General features: G+C 39.2%; 1 protein-coding gene across 3 annotated transcripts in view; it reads right to left on the bottom strand.

The window, feature by feature from the left end:
• The window catches only part of NFKB1 (nuclear factor kappa B subunit 1), a 79,426-nt gene that overhangs the window by 61,426 nt on the left and 1,179 nt on the right, over nucleotides 1–16,821 (bottom strand). The window lies entirely within an intron of this gene.

Genomic DNA, 16,821 nt, shown 5'->3' with positions numbered 1-16,821 from the left:
TGCATCTTTCTTTATAAAAATAACTGAAGCACAAACGGAAAAGATGACGAAAATCACCAAGTTAAATCAAGGCTTTCTGCTTGGCGATTAAAATCAATTTACCCTGGTTTTCACTCTGAATATTCTGGGCTTTGGCAGTTTAAGCAAAGCTATTAGCATATTTTAAGCAACAATAATTATATATTGTGCATCTATAGAATCTATTTTCCAAAGACGGAGGGCCAAAGAAGGTACAGTGCAAATTTTCAAAAGCGTTGATTAATTTTGGATGCCTTTGATTCTGGATGCCCAATGTGAGACATCTGTGGCCTGACTGCCACTTGTGCTGAGTACCCACAACTGCAAGTGTAGCCAATAAGAGCTGCAGGTGCTCAGCACCTCTAACAATTAACTTTCCAGACATCTTAATGTGAACACTCCCAAAAAGAGACACCCAAAATTGGTGGACACTTCGGAAATTTGGACCTAAGTGATTTTCCCAGGGCCATAGAACAAGTCACTAGGAAATGAGCTAGGAAATGAATCTCGGAATCCTGGCTCCTAGTTCTCTAGTCTAATTGTGACAAAAGACTGCTTTTTTATTTTAACTTTGTTAAATGTCGTTATATTTCCTTTATAATGTTAAAATATTTTTAAAAAAACTTCTCAGGGAAATGTATGAGTAGACAGTATAATGTAGCTAATGAAATGCATTAACTCTAAAAGAGTCATTTGACCGTAACATGAAAACATGTTGTAAATAAAGGACAATAACTTTACAAAGATAGGCAGGAGTCAATAGCTCTCATCTTTCATCACAAAGATTATTAACAATATTTTCCAGTGAGCTAAAAACCAATTATGAAAATCTACAGTCATGCAAAAATGTGGGAAATGATTAAGAATCTGTAAGGAAAATTGAGTCACCGAGTAACCTTTACATGTCTAGAGAAGAAGGCATTGAAAAGAAAAATTGGAACATCCACGTACTTTCTTTGGGCAGAAACTAAACCTGGCATGTTGACAGGGTCCAAAGGAGATGTGGCTCAGCCTTCCAGCACCATCGTAAAAGAGAGAGAAAAATCAAAAAGGGAAAAACAGAAGCCTTCTTTGGGAAAACAGGCGTTCAAGGCGGTAAAACTACATATTAGCACAGCAAGTACAAACTTGCTTTTCCCCTAACTTCGACGTTGAAGAGATTTTTTTAAAGTGGGAGTGTACCTAATGTCTAGTTGCAGTATTGGTCATATATCAAATAATTGGAAATGGTATTCAGCCAAAGATGAATAGTGGATATAATAATAAATTGTATTTGATCAATTATTACAGCAAGATGTCAGTAATCAAAGCACCGTTAGTCAACGATATAACCTTACAAAACTCAGAAAGCTAAGCATTGTCTTTCCTATTATGTTTTATAATTTGCTATTGACATTATAACTCTTTATGAAGAAAAAGCCTGGCAGATAGAGCATCTGTAGCCAGCCTCTCTTTACACAATATTCTTCCGTGTAATAGATTTTATTTATTTATACCAGTGGTTCCCAAACTTGTTCCGCCGCTTGTGCAGGGAAAGCCCCTGGTGGGCTGGGCTGGTTTGTGTGCCTGCCGCATCCGCAGGTTCAACCGATCGCGGCTCCCAGTGGCCGCGGTTCACTGCTCCAGGCCAATGGGAACTGCTGGAAGTGGCGTGGGCCGAGGGACGTACTGACCGCCGCTTCCAGCAGCGGAACAAGTTTGGGAACCACTTATTTATACCATTAATAATTCCAACAATTGTGTTCAAAATTAGTACAGCTACTTCAAACAATGAGGCATTCTAAGTAGGCTTTGTTTTGTTTTTTACAGTTCTGGATTATAGAGGAATATAACCCTACTGACTAAATACTTACTAAAAATTTGCCATGAAATGACTTCTTATTTAGATGGAAAGTGGAAACTGGAAGAGCACAAAAGGCCAAATTTTCAGGAAGCCACCAGAAATGCATCTGCACAATTACTTATGTCCCAAATTGGGTAACCGTATATACAAATGCCAGATTCCACTCACAGAAGTGAAATGAAAATTGTTTCCGAGAGTCTAAAACCATTTTTTCTCATTTGGCCGAAGAATACTTAACTCAATCCAATTATGATTCCATGAGTCTTCTAAGCAAAGCAATGATCAAAATGTCCTTAAAGGCCAAGCAAAATAGAAATGATGGTGATAGGAAGAAGGAAACACTTTGAGGGGGTGGCTAGAATGCGAACCTCTCTCTCTATCGATGGTGTTTGCTTGCCAATTGTCAAGGTAGTATGTAGTCTCTGGGTCCTGTTGGACTCTCCTCTACTCCTGAACATGAACATAGAAACAGTGGAAAGACATGTAATGCCTCCTTCCAAATCTGGTTAACTAGGAGATTGAGCCCATTGCTGCTGGAGGATGATGGAGCTATGATGTACAAGCTCCATGCATTTATCACCTGCAGATTTGATTACAGCATCATTCACTACCTGAGGCTGACAAAGGCCACACATAAGCTCCAGCTAGTTCAACACAAAGCAGCTTGTCTCTGTCACCAACAGAAGTTGGTCCAGTAAAAGAAATTATCTCACTCACCTATTCTCACAAGAGAACTTTATGTGGGAAAAGTGGTTATTTCATATTCCTTTTTCTGATTCAGTGTAATATGTATTGCATGTAGAATCTATATTTAGAACTTTTATCAGACATGACTCATAAAACAAAAGCAGGGGCAATATAGTGTATTTTCCAAATATCTACCATTTATTGTGCTTTGCTATTAAAAATTAAAAGATGTCCTGAAACGATGCAATGGATAGCTTTATCATTAGAACTAAAGAGTAACTATTTGGATCCTGACATGATGCCAGGAAGACAAGTAATTTAAAAAATACAGATTTTGCTTAACAAGAACAAACTGCACATGGAATACTCTGTGGCTATATATATATACACACACACACACAAATGCCATGGTCATAAGGAGGCATCAAACAGAAGTTCTTTGGCACCAACTACATAGGTGCCTCTCAAGCTCTTTTGCACTCTGTAGCAGTAAAAGGCAACATGATCTCTCTCTCTCTCTCTCTCGCACACACACACAGGCAGTGTGGTACATACACATGCTGACTTGGCCATGCAAACATTCTGCTTTATGTATGTAAATAGACTGGGTGCTTTTTCAGGGACTAGCTAAAAACTCACCCCCCAAGAAGTCTAAAACAATCCCCTCCAAATGATTAATATACTCTCTGTTTCAAAATAAATGCATTTAATCCATCTTCAAAGCAAAGTAATGTTGAAAATGCCCATAGAACATTTCCCCAGCATACAAGATGTTTTGGTGTCTAAATAAATTCTAACCCATCTCTTAGGTTTTCTATATATTCAAGAAATTGGGGCAAAGCCAATAACAGTACCAAAAATAGGAGACTTTGAGAATAACAACTCCTCCCCAAAGAATTCTTATGCTGCCCTTCTCACTGTAATGTCTGAGCACCTTCCACGTGTATATTAAGTGGTGTGACTAACATCTGTCATGTGTGATTCTTTCACTCTCTCAATTTCTCTCTAGAAAGAAAACTATATGTGCAGTATAGTGTTTTTGTTTAGGGAATATTTCTGTAAACGTACATGCTGCTATGTTTTTATATTAGAGAAGCCCGGTTACAGAACTGTGCCTTGCACTCGATGTGGAAGATGATGAAATTTGTAGTGGTCCTCAGTTCCTATGGGACAGTTTAACAGTTTAGGACTGCCCCCCAAAAGCTCTGTCTCCTGCACAGACGAGCCTTAACTCTGTGGTAGACAATTCCAATATGCCTGAGGAGGAGAGTTGTCAACCACAGTCATCCTGGAACCTCAGGTGATCTTTTGGGTATTCTGAGCCTAGGCCACTGAGTGCCTTGAGGATAAGGACTGAGACCTTGAACTTAACTCAATATTCTATGGGAAGCTAGTGTAGAGAGCAGATGAATGGGTACAATGTGAAAGAGACGTGTCTAGTGAAAGAGAAAGACTGCACCATTTAAACGCTTTCAATTTGGGGAAAATCATTTCTGGGTTATTCCCACATAGGGGACTGGAGTTCTAAACTCATGGAATTTCCTCTGACTGCTCCCTGGGAGGATGGAAGAACAGCATTTACCCCCTTGGACCACGGGCAGGAGGTCCCTAAAGACTGGTTGGATCTGCTGAGATCCATGCCATCTAGGCTGAATTCCTGTGTCTCTGCTTTACGTCCTTGTCCCCACTACAGCGTGGCTACTGTAGGACTTCACAGAAGCAGAGGGGAAAATGTTACCCTTTAGTGGTATTTTTAGATGTAGGAGAAGGTGACTTGGGAAGAGGAAAGGGTTAGACACTTTCAGGGAAGTTCCCAGAGAAAAGTAATTTACAGTTTTGTTGCTATTAAATAATAAAGTAACAAAATATCTGTTTCTACAATGTATACTGAAGCTAATGGGATTGCATGGATCTAACTGAGGGCAGAGTATGGAATATAATGTCAACTATTACTTGATGTTAAGGCTTGGAACTAATGCTTGAGTAAGAGCCAGTAAGAATAACCAGAACCTGAGGAATGCTGCTGAGCTCATTCAGTGTATTTTAGATATCTCTCTGTATTCGATGACTATATGTGACATGATGTAGCCTTTTAAAAAAAAACAAAAAAAACCCATGCCTTTCCAGACAATGCCAGCAAGCGCTTTTACTATTTTCATTATGCCTTTTGCTTTATTGGTGGACAATTCCTCCCAGTTACTGTTGCTGGCTCATTATTAGATTTGGATTTTAAAAGGTGAGCAAAGACATTTCTCTCCTCTACATTAGTAGCCATACTAGCATACACAATAGAAACTGACTGAGAGATTGGATTTTTTAAAAATATTCACTCTTTTGAGAACAATCAGAACCTGATATTGACTTCTTAGTCTGGGAGGAATCAGACTTGATGATGATGCAGATGTTGGTTTACCAGTCATTTCAGCAATCATTTACAAAGGTCTCCTCGAGCAGCTACTGGGACTTTTCAAAATTCCTTTTTTTTTTTTTTTTTAAACTTCATGTTTACTTATTAGCTTGGTCGCATGACACTGGTCTTGCTGGAAACATGTATATAGCAAACATGTACTAATGAACTGGGAAATCCAAACAGGAAGTAAAGACATGAAAAAAAGTATGATCCAAAAGTTATTTATAAAAATGAAAACAAAAAATAATTTTAGATTTATTCCCAGAGATCTACCTATTCATGTTTTGAAGCATAATTATGAGTAAAATTCAAACTTCAATGGGGCCTGAAACCACAGAAAAAAACCCATACAGCATATGCCTCTTTTATCCCACCCTGCAAGAAGGGATATGGTCTCTGCATTTAGTCTACGCAGTTTGAGTACAAATGGTCTAAGTGTTCTTGAAAACTCAGTTTTGAAAGATCAAGGAAAAACAGTGCCAATACCATCCCTGTAACACCTTTTACATCTAAAGCCTAGTCATGTGAAGAGTGACAGTTGGTGAAAACATTTTAAGCAGCTACTGATCTCTCTTCTCAAATTTTCTATGCCACCTAAACTACATTAAAGCAGTCAATTACAAGTTAACATGATGCTGACAGCCTCTTCAGAGCACATACATGCCAATCCTCCCTGTTTAGAAGGGTTTCTTGCTATTTTATTTTAGAAAACCATTTTGCCAACTCCTAGGCCAAGATATTTAAATTCAGTCCAACAGATATGTCCTACAGAATTTAATAGAGATTAAACTAACAGGGATCTCTATAAATTAAGTAAAATTCTATAGAGGTTACTCTGAAAATGTATGTAACTGAACGGAGAATGTCTCCTTCATGTAGACTTTTCAAAAGATAATACCTCTGCAACAGAATTATTCAGATGGTTTATTAAAAGTTCTATAGGATGGATATCTACCTTTATTAAATCCCCCAAGACTTTTACAAAACAGCTTGTTTTTCATTCCTGATATTGGTGTGTATAAGAACACCCTCTTCTTTCAGAAAGGGGAATCTAGAAAGTAAATACAGCCCAATGACAAACAGCTCCCACCCTCAACTGGCTGGAAATCCTGAAAGAACAGCTCCTGCTGCAAGTTTTCTAGCCAGAGATGCTCACACACATATGTGTTAATTCTATTTTCTATTCAAATTTGCCCTTCCCTAGTATTTATATATAAAAAAGAAGGGTTTCCAAATAAAAATGTGTAAACCAACAGCTGCTGCAGATAAACCATCATTACTAATCCTGTTAGCAGATTTCTTTTGCTTTTCTTTTCCTTACTCAAAATAAGGAAAAACAGGGAATGGGGAGGTGAACTGAAGTCATATTTCACAGAAGTGATACCAGAAATATATATCATGTTGTACTACATCACAGCTACAAAATATGGCAGACTTTCTGTTTGCTTATAGATTACTGTGGTTTTGGAGATATGCCCATAGTTGTTGAATGCTTAGAAATTCTAGTGGTGAATTCTGCGGATACAACCGATAATTGTTGTACTACATAATCTTCACACAATACTTCATCCTGTATCTCTTCCTCCTCCACTTGGACCTCTTATTTGCCCCTACTCTCTGTAACCTCAGTATCATCCTTAGCCCTAATTTTTCCTCTACTGATACATAATCCATGTCTGTACAGAGTAAACTGTTTCACCTCACTGTAGGAGCTGAGAGTGTAGGAGACCTGGGTTCTATTCTCAGGTCTGCCTCTGGCAGATTGGGTGAACCTTAAGCAAGTCACTTCACTGCTCTGCGCCACAGTTTTCTCATCTGTAAAACAGGGATAATGATATGGACCTTCTTTGTAAAGTGCTTTAAGATCTACTGATGAAAAGCACAATATATTATTACATGCGCAAAGCCTCAGGGCTTCTAAATTCCGGGAGAGGATACACATAGGGCAAGATAGGTCATCAACATAATGTACAACAGCTACGCAGAGGCACCTGCTTTTTGTAGTTTTAACCACGTCTGGCCTGTAGTTCACTGTAAAACTTTTAGACTGTATCTACACAAGGCTTTTTTTCTGAAAAAATTCCCTTTGCTAACACTAGCGTAGGCAGAGCTCCAGGCAGTAGCTGGCATTTTAAAGACCATGTTGTCTAAACCTGCAGGTTTAGAGCAGGTATATACAACAAAGAGGTATAATTGCTGGCAGCTACCTGTGTCTTGCACTCCATCATTGCTACCATGGGTGGAGCTGAATCAATGGGAAATTATTCTGGAAAAAAAAGTCTATTGCAGAGAAGGTTTAACTGTGGCAGTCATTTTGTTTCCACAGTATGCCACTACCTATTTTGTTTGTATTAGTCCTAATACCTGGCAGTATTACTCATACCTAGAGAATGGCAGAATAAGATGTGATCATTAAGTTAAAATATTGTTCTGAAGAATGGCTTTGGAAATACTGGGAATTTGAAAGTTGCATGCATGCTCGCATGTATGGCATGCATAATTACACATTTTATATGTACACCTGCCTGCTACTGTTACAAGTGAGACCCCCTAAATTACTATAACTAAGAGATTAGACACAAAATTATTTCCCTCAATTTTTAGGTTTGTTTGCTCTTAATGTCATTTTGTATACAGTCAACTTCCCTGTTACACTCATTGTATGACTGGATCTTATATACAGCAAGAGGGGAAAGAACATTTTAAAAAACATGAAAGGTGTTTGTAAAAATCACAAAAACTGACGGAGGTCTCTGAGGCAGCTGAAATATGTAAAACTACTTTTAACTCATTACAGAATCTGATTAAATCTCAACTTGACAGAATCCTTTTAACCTCTTAGCAGATGCTTTCCTTTTTTACATATTACTAATGTCTTTTCCCCCCTCTGTGACTTCAGTACTGATTTTGTTTGAGATTTTTTAAAAAGAGTTTTATACTGATCATACAGTTTTAGACATGCTATTGAGAAGAAAATACATTAAAAATAGTTGCATATTACTGTATCACAGAAAAGCAGCCTTCTCCAGTGCTGTTAAGGGGGTGCAGAATTTAAATTGCTACATTTCTCCACCACTTACAAATCTCTAGATCATCTAATTTTTCTACGTCAACTCAGAATGATGACATCGTACACTGGTTTTTCTACTAACACAATCTTTGTTATTTGCTATGGCTAGTTATGGTTTTCTGTTTGATGGGACTCAGGAGATTTTGGCTTTGTGTATATTAAAACTGACACTATTTCAAATGGAAATGATTTTTCCTCTTGATTTGGGATCTTAGATAATATCTTAGTTCTTTTTAAACAATAATTTTACACTCCATCTTAAAAATTCTTTCAGCAAAGGATGCATTACCAGCCATCAAGGATGCCTACCCACAGAATCTGCATAGAATTATAGCATACAGAAAGTCTGTGATTGCTTGTGACAATAAAATGATTAACAAAGAGTAGGGGCCACATTTTCAAATGTGCTCCACACCCACAACTACTCTCAACAGAAGATGCTGGATTCTGAGCACTTTTGAAAATATGGCCACTTAATATCGTACCTTTAGGGAGAGCTGAAATCTTATGAAAATGTAGACACTTATTTAAAAATCTAAACGGGAGCTACTCGGTGCTGACTGAGCTCTTTTGAAAATATGGCGATTTTCTACAAGAAACAATTACTTTATTGAGCTAAACATTAATAGCATGGGGAAGTTTATCAGACGAACAGTAATAATGCTGTGGGAATGGCTGTCTTATTTGTATAATTAATCCATGTACAATATAACCCAAATTTTTGCTGCTTTTAAGGGTTAAGATAGGTTGGGAATAATCTGCATAAAAGTTGCAGAATATGCTCCCCCATTGACCCTAATAAGGTTAATTGCCCCAATATTGTGCTCCTGATGCCAACAGTTTAAGATAAAATGTTACGTTTAGTGCCAGTAAATAATAACTGGCACTAAACGTAATGTGAAAATCAGTGAGGAATATGTAGTTCTTGTAACTTGCACCTGTGTTTTGCTTTGTTTCCCTCATTAATGTTTCCCTCATGGGCAGTGTTCCCTCATTAATCTTACTTCACTGAGCATCCCTGGAAACCTAATGACTTTTCCTTACTCCCCATCTAGAGGGACTTCTAGATGACTGGCATTTAGGGAAGGAATAAAAAATGAAGTAGTAACCTAATGACAGAAGGGATATGTTAACATGTGCTCTATACACATAAATTGTGCTTCAAGCATATTGATCCTGAGTAAAATAGGAATAAGAACGTCCATACTGGATCAGACCAAAGATCCATCTAGCCCAGTATCTGTCTTCCGACAGTAGCCAATTACAGGTGCTTTAGACTAGGGAATGAACAGAGATAATCATCAAGTGATCCTTCCCATCACCCATTCCCAGCTTTTGGCAAACAGAAGCTAGGGATACCATCCCTGCCCATCCTGGCTGATAGTCATTGATTGGCCTATCCTCCATGAACTTATCTAGTTCTTTTTTGAACTCTGTTATAGTCTTGGCCTTCACAACATTTTCTGGCAAAGAGTTCCACATGTTTACTGCACGTTGTGTGAAAAAATACTTCCTTTTGTTTTAAACCTGCTGCCCATTAATTTAATTTGGTGACCCCCTAGTTCTTGTGTTATGAGGAATAAATAATACTTCCTTATTTACTTTCTCCACACCTGTCATGATTTTATAGACCTTTAGCATATCGCCCCTTAGTTGTCTCTTTTCCAAGTTGAAAAGTGCCAGTCTTATTAATCTTCCCTCATATGGAAGCTGTTCCATACCCCTAATTATTTTTGTTGCCCTTTTCTGTACCTTTTCCAATTCCAATAGATCTTTTTTGAGATGGGCAACCAAATTTGCATGCAGTATTCAAGATGTGGGTGTACCATGGATTTATATAGAGGCAATATGATATTATCTGTCATATCTATCCCTTTCCTAATGATTCCCAACATTGTTAGCTTTTTTGACTGCCACTGCACATTAAGTGGATGTTTTCAGAGAATTATCCACAGTGGCTCCAAGATCTCTTTCTTGATTGGTAACAGGATTTTGGATGATCTATTTTTTGTTAAACTCTGGTTTAAAAATATCAGAAGAAATAAAGAAAATAATTTTGGAGTGGCTTTTAAAAAACCCTTAAGTTTTATGTTTGTAATCAGGGCGGGCATTGTGGTCATAGGGGCTCCGTGGTCGAGAGGCAAGGAGGGGGGCAGGTCTGTGGTGTAAGACTGCAGAAGGGAGCTTGGGACAATGGGAGGGAGGCAGCGGGGCACAGGAGCAAAGGGGCGGGGGGGAGAGCCCAGGGAGTAGCAGGGACCAGGGGTGACTGAATGGCTCGGTGGGGAGCCCAGGGAGGCAACTGAGCCTGAGGGCAATGGGGGGGGGAGGCAGTGGGGGTCAGGGGCACCAAAATACAAGTTTGCCCATTTTCCCTAAGGCCGGCCCTGTTTGTAATTGTATTATATTCAAGTTTTATGTAAAAGTTGACCACTGCCGTCAAATTGTAACTCAGGAAACATACACCCTTCCCCTTCTTCTAAATGAGAATTGCACATGAGTATCCAGAGTAGAACTTGATCATTTATGGAGAATGAATAATTTCTCAAGTAACTAAAAATGAATGAACAAACAAACAAAACCCCCAACACAATTTCACATTTCTAGTGCCAACACGTGGTTATGCACCATCACTTACACTTTCAGCGCAGGCTCTAGAGCGTAATACAGACAGGGTGGGTTCCCCATTTAAACAAGAACATTGACATACATTATGGAGAGAGGGGGCTCTGGAGGTAGCAGGAGCTAAGTCAGTTCTTTTTTGTGGTGGGGCTGGGGGTGGCCAGGAATTCTCAATGGCCCTTTGTTTGCAAACTGATACTGAAAATTGGAAGTGCTGACCTTCTGACTGGTCGGTGGTGCAATGTCAATCAGCAAATAACATAGGTAAGACTGAGGACAGCAACGTGAGTTTTTAAAAGTGTGGGTTTTGAGGAGGCTGAACCCTGTTTTCAAAATGAGATTTGGGAGGAGGAACTAAGGCTGTTTGGGATTTAATCCATATAAAACAAAACAAATGACAACAATCGCTCAGGCCTCAATTGTATGCAGTATAATTCATATTATACAACATAAAATATTGCAAAACATCACTAGTAAAATTAGAAAATCATGGGAGTACCTTTATTGCTCATTTTATTAACGTGCCTCAAACTATCCATCGGTCTGTGAGAGGCAAGAAATCTGATTTTAAAGAACATCATCATACCTAGGGCCTCACCTGTTCTTCACCCTTTTAAATACCAATAGGAGTCACTCCCTGTATTGAAGCTGATAGGTGCCTAAGTCCTTTTGTGAATGTATCCTTAACTGCCATGGTAGGTGCCTAAATCCCAGAATCAGGTTCCAATGGGATTCACAAAACCCCCACTCAGCTGCCTCCCACACCTTGTTGGTGCTTAAAAACCACCCTCCGCCTACATTTGTGCAGTAAAAGTTTCCAAGGAAACTATGTTTCAGCCTCTGGGCATGCACACTGCAGCTCCACGCCAGGTTATGGAAGCCTAAAGCCCCGATTGATTCACAAAATGGGTGAAGATAGGCATTCCTCCACCTAACTCGCCTACAGGGCCCCATTCAGTGAACGTGTTCAGACCTTGTCTACTGGATCAGACCCCAATAGGTGAACTCACAAAATGGAGGGGAGTAAGAAAGAGGACCACCCTCATAACTTTTAACCCAGTGGTTAGGATACTCACCTGGGATGTGGGAGATCCCCAGTTCAAGTCCACCCTCCACGTGAGGGGAGAAGGGATTTGAAGTGGGCTTTGCCACCCTCAAGTGAGTGCCCTAACCACTGAACTACAGGATATTCTGAGGTGGGGGGGGTCCCTCAATCTCTCCTGTTGAATCTATTCCACTGTGAATAATAAAAAAAAGTAACTGCAGCGGGGGGGGGGGGGGGGGGGGGGGGGGGCGCGGACTGGATCCTGGCTCTCCCAGGTGAGTGCTCTAATCACCAGGCTACAGTCCTTCTCATGTTTGCACACACTCTCTCTTGCCCAGTGATTCTTTCATTATTTAATCCAAAGTGGGACAGCTTCAACAGGAGAGACTAAAGGAGACCCACATCAAAATATTCTTTAGCCCAGTGGTTAGAGCATTCGCTTGAGAGAGGATCTGAAGAGAGATTTGCCACCTTTCTCCCCATCAGGACGAGGGATCTGAGATTGGGCGCAGGGAGGGAAGTCTTCTACATCTTGGGTGAGTACCCTATCCACTGGTCTAAAGGCTATAAGGGAGATCCTAACCTGAGGACAAGATTGGCAGCTGGGAATCCCAATGAGAGGGAGAAACATCCCTGCAGCCTGGTTTTAGGCACCCATCTCCAAGAGAGGAGCAGGGCTTAGCACACACCCCTTGATGTGGCATCTCCCCTGGCTAAATTAGGCAATGAGCCACCCAGTGGGCTGGCTTTTCATAATCCTATTCTGAGGCACCTATCTCTCCCCATCAGGGCTGCCCGAGGGGGGTGGGGGTGGGAAGACAGGCAAGTGGGGCAATTTGCCCCAGGCCCTGGGTCCCGCAGGGGCCCCCATGAGAGTTTTCAGGGGCCCCCACGAGAGTTTTCGGCGGGTCTTCGGTGGCACTGAGTGAAGGACCCGCTGCCGAAGACCTGGAGCTCCTTCCGCTCCAGGTCTTCGGCAGCAAGGGCTCCTTCAGCTCCGGGTCTTCAGCGGCAATTCAGCGGCGGGTCCTTCACTCGCTCTGGGACCCGCCGCCGAAGTGCCCCAAAGACCCGGAGTGGAAGGACCCCCGCCGCCAAAGACCCCAGGCCCCCTGAATCCTCTGGGCGGCCCTGCTCCCCATTCATTGTACAGGGAACCTCGGTGCCTAACCCAGTGATTTTCTAGGTGCCTAAAAATTAAGCATGCTAATACTCAGCCTTACCACATGTACATTTCTTTGTTAGCCTAGACCATAGTGTTTTTACCTTAACTAATTCTGTGCCTTACAACAGGAAGAATTTAATTAATTTGGTGCTGGATTTCACCGGTGCTCAGTCTGCCAGTGTAGCTCAATACTAATCTAGAGATTTTACCTATAAAATGGGACAGAGACCGAATAATTCAGAAACACACCTATTTAGTCCTTGTCCTCTCAGACGAAACTGTCAACGAAGACAGACCCTAATTTAGCAAGGTACTTAACCACACACTTAACATAAAGATAGGAGTGGTCCCATGGATTTCAATGGAACTACTCATGTGCTTAAAGCTAGGCACGTGCTTAAGTATCTTTTGGAAATTAGGACATAATTACTGAGACAATATTGGACAATAAAAAAGTCCAACATTGGACTAACTTCATAATTAGTGACAGTTGTGATTATGATTTTGGCAAGGCAGAAATTTTTCTAAGCCTATCACTCAGTTCACATAGTGGCCATTATATGGGAACTTTAAGACACAACTTGTCTGGGCTAGAGCTGAAAGTGACCTAGAGATGAATGTCTAGAGCTCTTTTTCCATTTTTTAAAATAATTAACTCCAATATTTTCATTTTGGGAGCAGGAATCCTCTGAAGGATAAATCCATCAGTAAATTGAAAGAAAGTTGTTTCGAAACATTCTTGATTGCTAATTGAGTAAATAAGATTCTCTCTCCCCCATAAAGATACATTTACATTTAAAATTATAGCTGGGAAACAACAGCGGTCTACAAGGCAGGAACATTTTGTTCGTATTAATTTTTGTTTTCAAGTGGTCTCTCACGACACATGATAATTTGATAAAACAGTATGTCCAAAGACCACAGAGGTTTCTGAGCAATAGTTTCTCTTGGCACAGAAAGCTAACAATAAATGAATAAAAACATTCAGTTCTCAGTTACATCTTTTCAATCTCTGTGTCAGTGGGGTAGGATGCGTGTAACTAAAAGGGAAAATTTGGTTCCATAAATTAGCCTATGAATTTTAATAATTATAACAACATACTCCATAACCTTCATACACGGAAAGGGCTTCCAGTTTGGTTCCCATGCTCCTAGAACAGGTCCACTGTATATAAGAAACACCCTACATGGGGTCCTACTATTGAAGGACATTTTCTGGGTTTGCTTATGGAGCATTATATATGAAGCCGCAGCATACAGGAAGTAAAAAGGACAAAGCAACACTGATTAGAAAGGGGAACTCGATTTTTCATGAAAATTCCAATATTTAACAAGTGTTGAGTTTGTGATGTAATGATGCTTCCCTATAGATATCTATTGCTAAGCATTACTGAAATCACATAATCCCAATCAAATAAGAGTAATAAATCAAGCTTCAAGAAAAATACCTAAAATCATTGTGAAACTACATATATATATATATATATATATATATATAAAATTAAAAGAAGTAGGAAATGTTTAAGAGGTGGTACTCAATTAAACAGTGCTCTCCATTCCCTCCCTCTTCCCCCCTTCCTCATTTTCCTTTTCCATCCTTTTTCCAGGGCATTTTTCACTGTGCAAAACAGCTTCAAAATTCACCGAAGGATTGAGATTGACAGGGAGCCCCTGGGCTGTCACAAAATTACTTCACTAAGGAAGTCAGTATTTTTTAGACCTACACAACTCCACACCAAAATGAAACCAAATCATTCTCAGTTTCATAATAATCTTAACTCTCTCCAGCACCTATTGACTACTTTTTAGTGAAACTAATTTAATTTTATGATGACTTTTTTGTTGATGTAAATTTCTTCCATTAAAAGGGATTGGGGGGGAGGGGTCTGGGCAGAAAGGGGGAAAAAAAAGCTTTCCACCTGTTAAAATCAATACTGCAGTTTGAAATTATTCACAGTTCTTGCAGATACTTTACCAAAGCTAGTCCTTAGAAAGCTAAATAAAAATTCAAGTGTATAAATGCTGATCCTTAGCTAGTGTGCATGTCATAGCTCTGGCAGTGCCATTTCAGAAATATTTTTTTGGGGGGTGGGGGACAGGAAGAAGTTGTGTTTCAGTATATAACATTATATGGTGTAATATTATAGCCTGAAAAGTCAGGGGTGGAGGGGCAGGAGAGTGGGGGAGAGGAAGTAGAAGACATAATGGAGCACCTGGAACTATGAAAAGTCTGGGTGGGGGGCAAAACTAAGGTGGGGGGGGCACTGCTCCCCTACCCCCCATAGCTTGAATGTCAATGAATCACAGAACTATGACAATTTACACCAGCTGAAGAACCACATTTGAGTCTTTAAATAGTGTATTGTTTTTGCATTTTAGCAACTTCGTTATTGCTCATTTATTGATATAGATGACAAAATACTGCAAAACCCTCCCAAAAAATCAGCAATAGTTTCCTTTCTTCAAATGACAGAAGTGTGTCTCTAAACCAGAAAAAAAAAATCCTTCTTTGGCTAGCAGAATATTTAGAAAAGTAAACAAATTTACAGTAAATTGCAAATAAGTTCAAGAATTCAAAACGAAACAGTTGGTCACATTCTTCACCAATTACATCAGTTTTATGGAGTAACACTGATGAAAATCTGGTGTACTGGAGTGGAGCATCAAACCGTTTAGTATTTGCTTCGATTTTTCTTCTTCGGAAGAAAAAGAGGAAAAAAAGGACTTAAATTTGTCAATTTATGTTATCTATATTTTCCTCTCAAACTTTTCATTTTAGCAAGTGTATATAAGCTTTTGCGAAGACTAGTGCCTTTTAAAACTTACCATTTTTAATTGAAAACTGAAATGAATTGTTAAACCAATAGCAATGCTTAATCTGTAGACCCCCAATCCTGAAAACTCTTACATGCATATTTAATTTCACTTGTCTGAGTAAAGTTGCTCATACACAGAAGCATTTGCGGGATCAGGGCCACATAATGTAATTCATCCTAATGCAGACTCCATTTTGTATGTAAGTTTCAGAAACTATATCCTATTTTTTGTTCACGTGAAGTGAGTAACTTAATAATGCTCCTTCATTCATGTCAACAAATGCCACTCAAATGAAAAATAATGGAGAGTTGAATCCTCTTGTTTTTAGGGCCAAATGTAACAAACAATTAATTAGCTATTATTTTCCATCCATGATAATTTCATTTTCATTATTTGGTACTGAAGATCCCATTTATTGCTTTTGAAATTATTTTAAATTAGCTGCAGTATTCCCTACACTTAGAATGGAATTATTGAAAATATCAGAAATATTCCTTACACCAGTCATATTGGTAAGTGACTAGTTTTTAAGGGAACCCCAGCAATACAAGGTAGTAGAAACCCTGATTTTTCTTTCAGATGAAGTAGGAATTTCACATGTGAAATCAAAGGGACATTTGAAAAATCACTGTATTTTCAGACTGAAATTCTGTACCTCCTCTAGTTACAAGGAACCCCTACAAAGTTAAAAAATAACTCTCCCCCCTTCCTTTTTCAGTTTGTTTGTTTTGTTGACTTGAAAGCATTTTATGTACAGTGAGTTTCTCCCTTACTTACCTTTACAAACATTAATAAAAGAATAGAAAAAAACATATTTTTTATTTGCAGTATTCTTTACCAAGAAATATTACGGCATGAAATTTAAAGTGTGCTCTAACAGAAACTGGAATTTTTTAATTTGCATAATTTAAAAAAAAATCAAGTGGACAGTCACTCTTTAAGGAAACTCCACAACACAAAGTCATTCACAATAAGTCATTCATTTACTGAAAGACTAGTTAAATGACCAGTAACACTTCATTTCTGGTCCAATGACTCTATAAATCAATGGAGGAGGGAGATAGGGAAGGGGGTACATCAATCATATTGACAGGTTCCCATACAGGTAAGACACCTGCACTTAGAAGCAATGAGGTTTTCAGAA

This window comes from Trachemys scripta, chromosome 5, assembly GCF_013100865.1.
Source record: "Trachemys scripta elegans isolate TJP31775 chromosome 5, CAS_Tse_1.0, whole genome shotgun sequence".
NCBI classification, from domain to species: domain Eukaryota; kingdom Metazoa; phylum Chordata; order Testudines; family Emydidae; genus Trachemys; species Trachemys scripta.
This window is presented reverse-complemented; position numbering and strand designations above follow the sequence as displayed.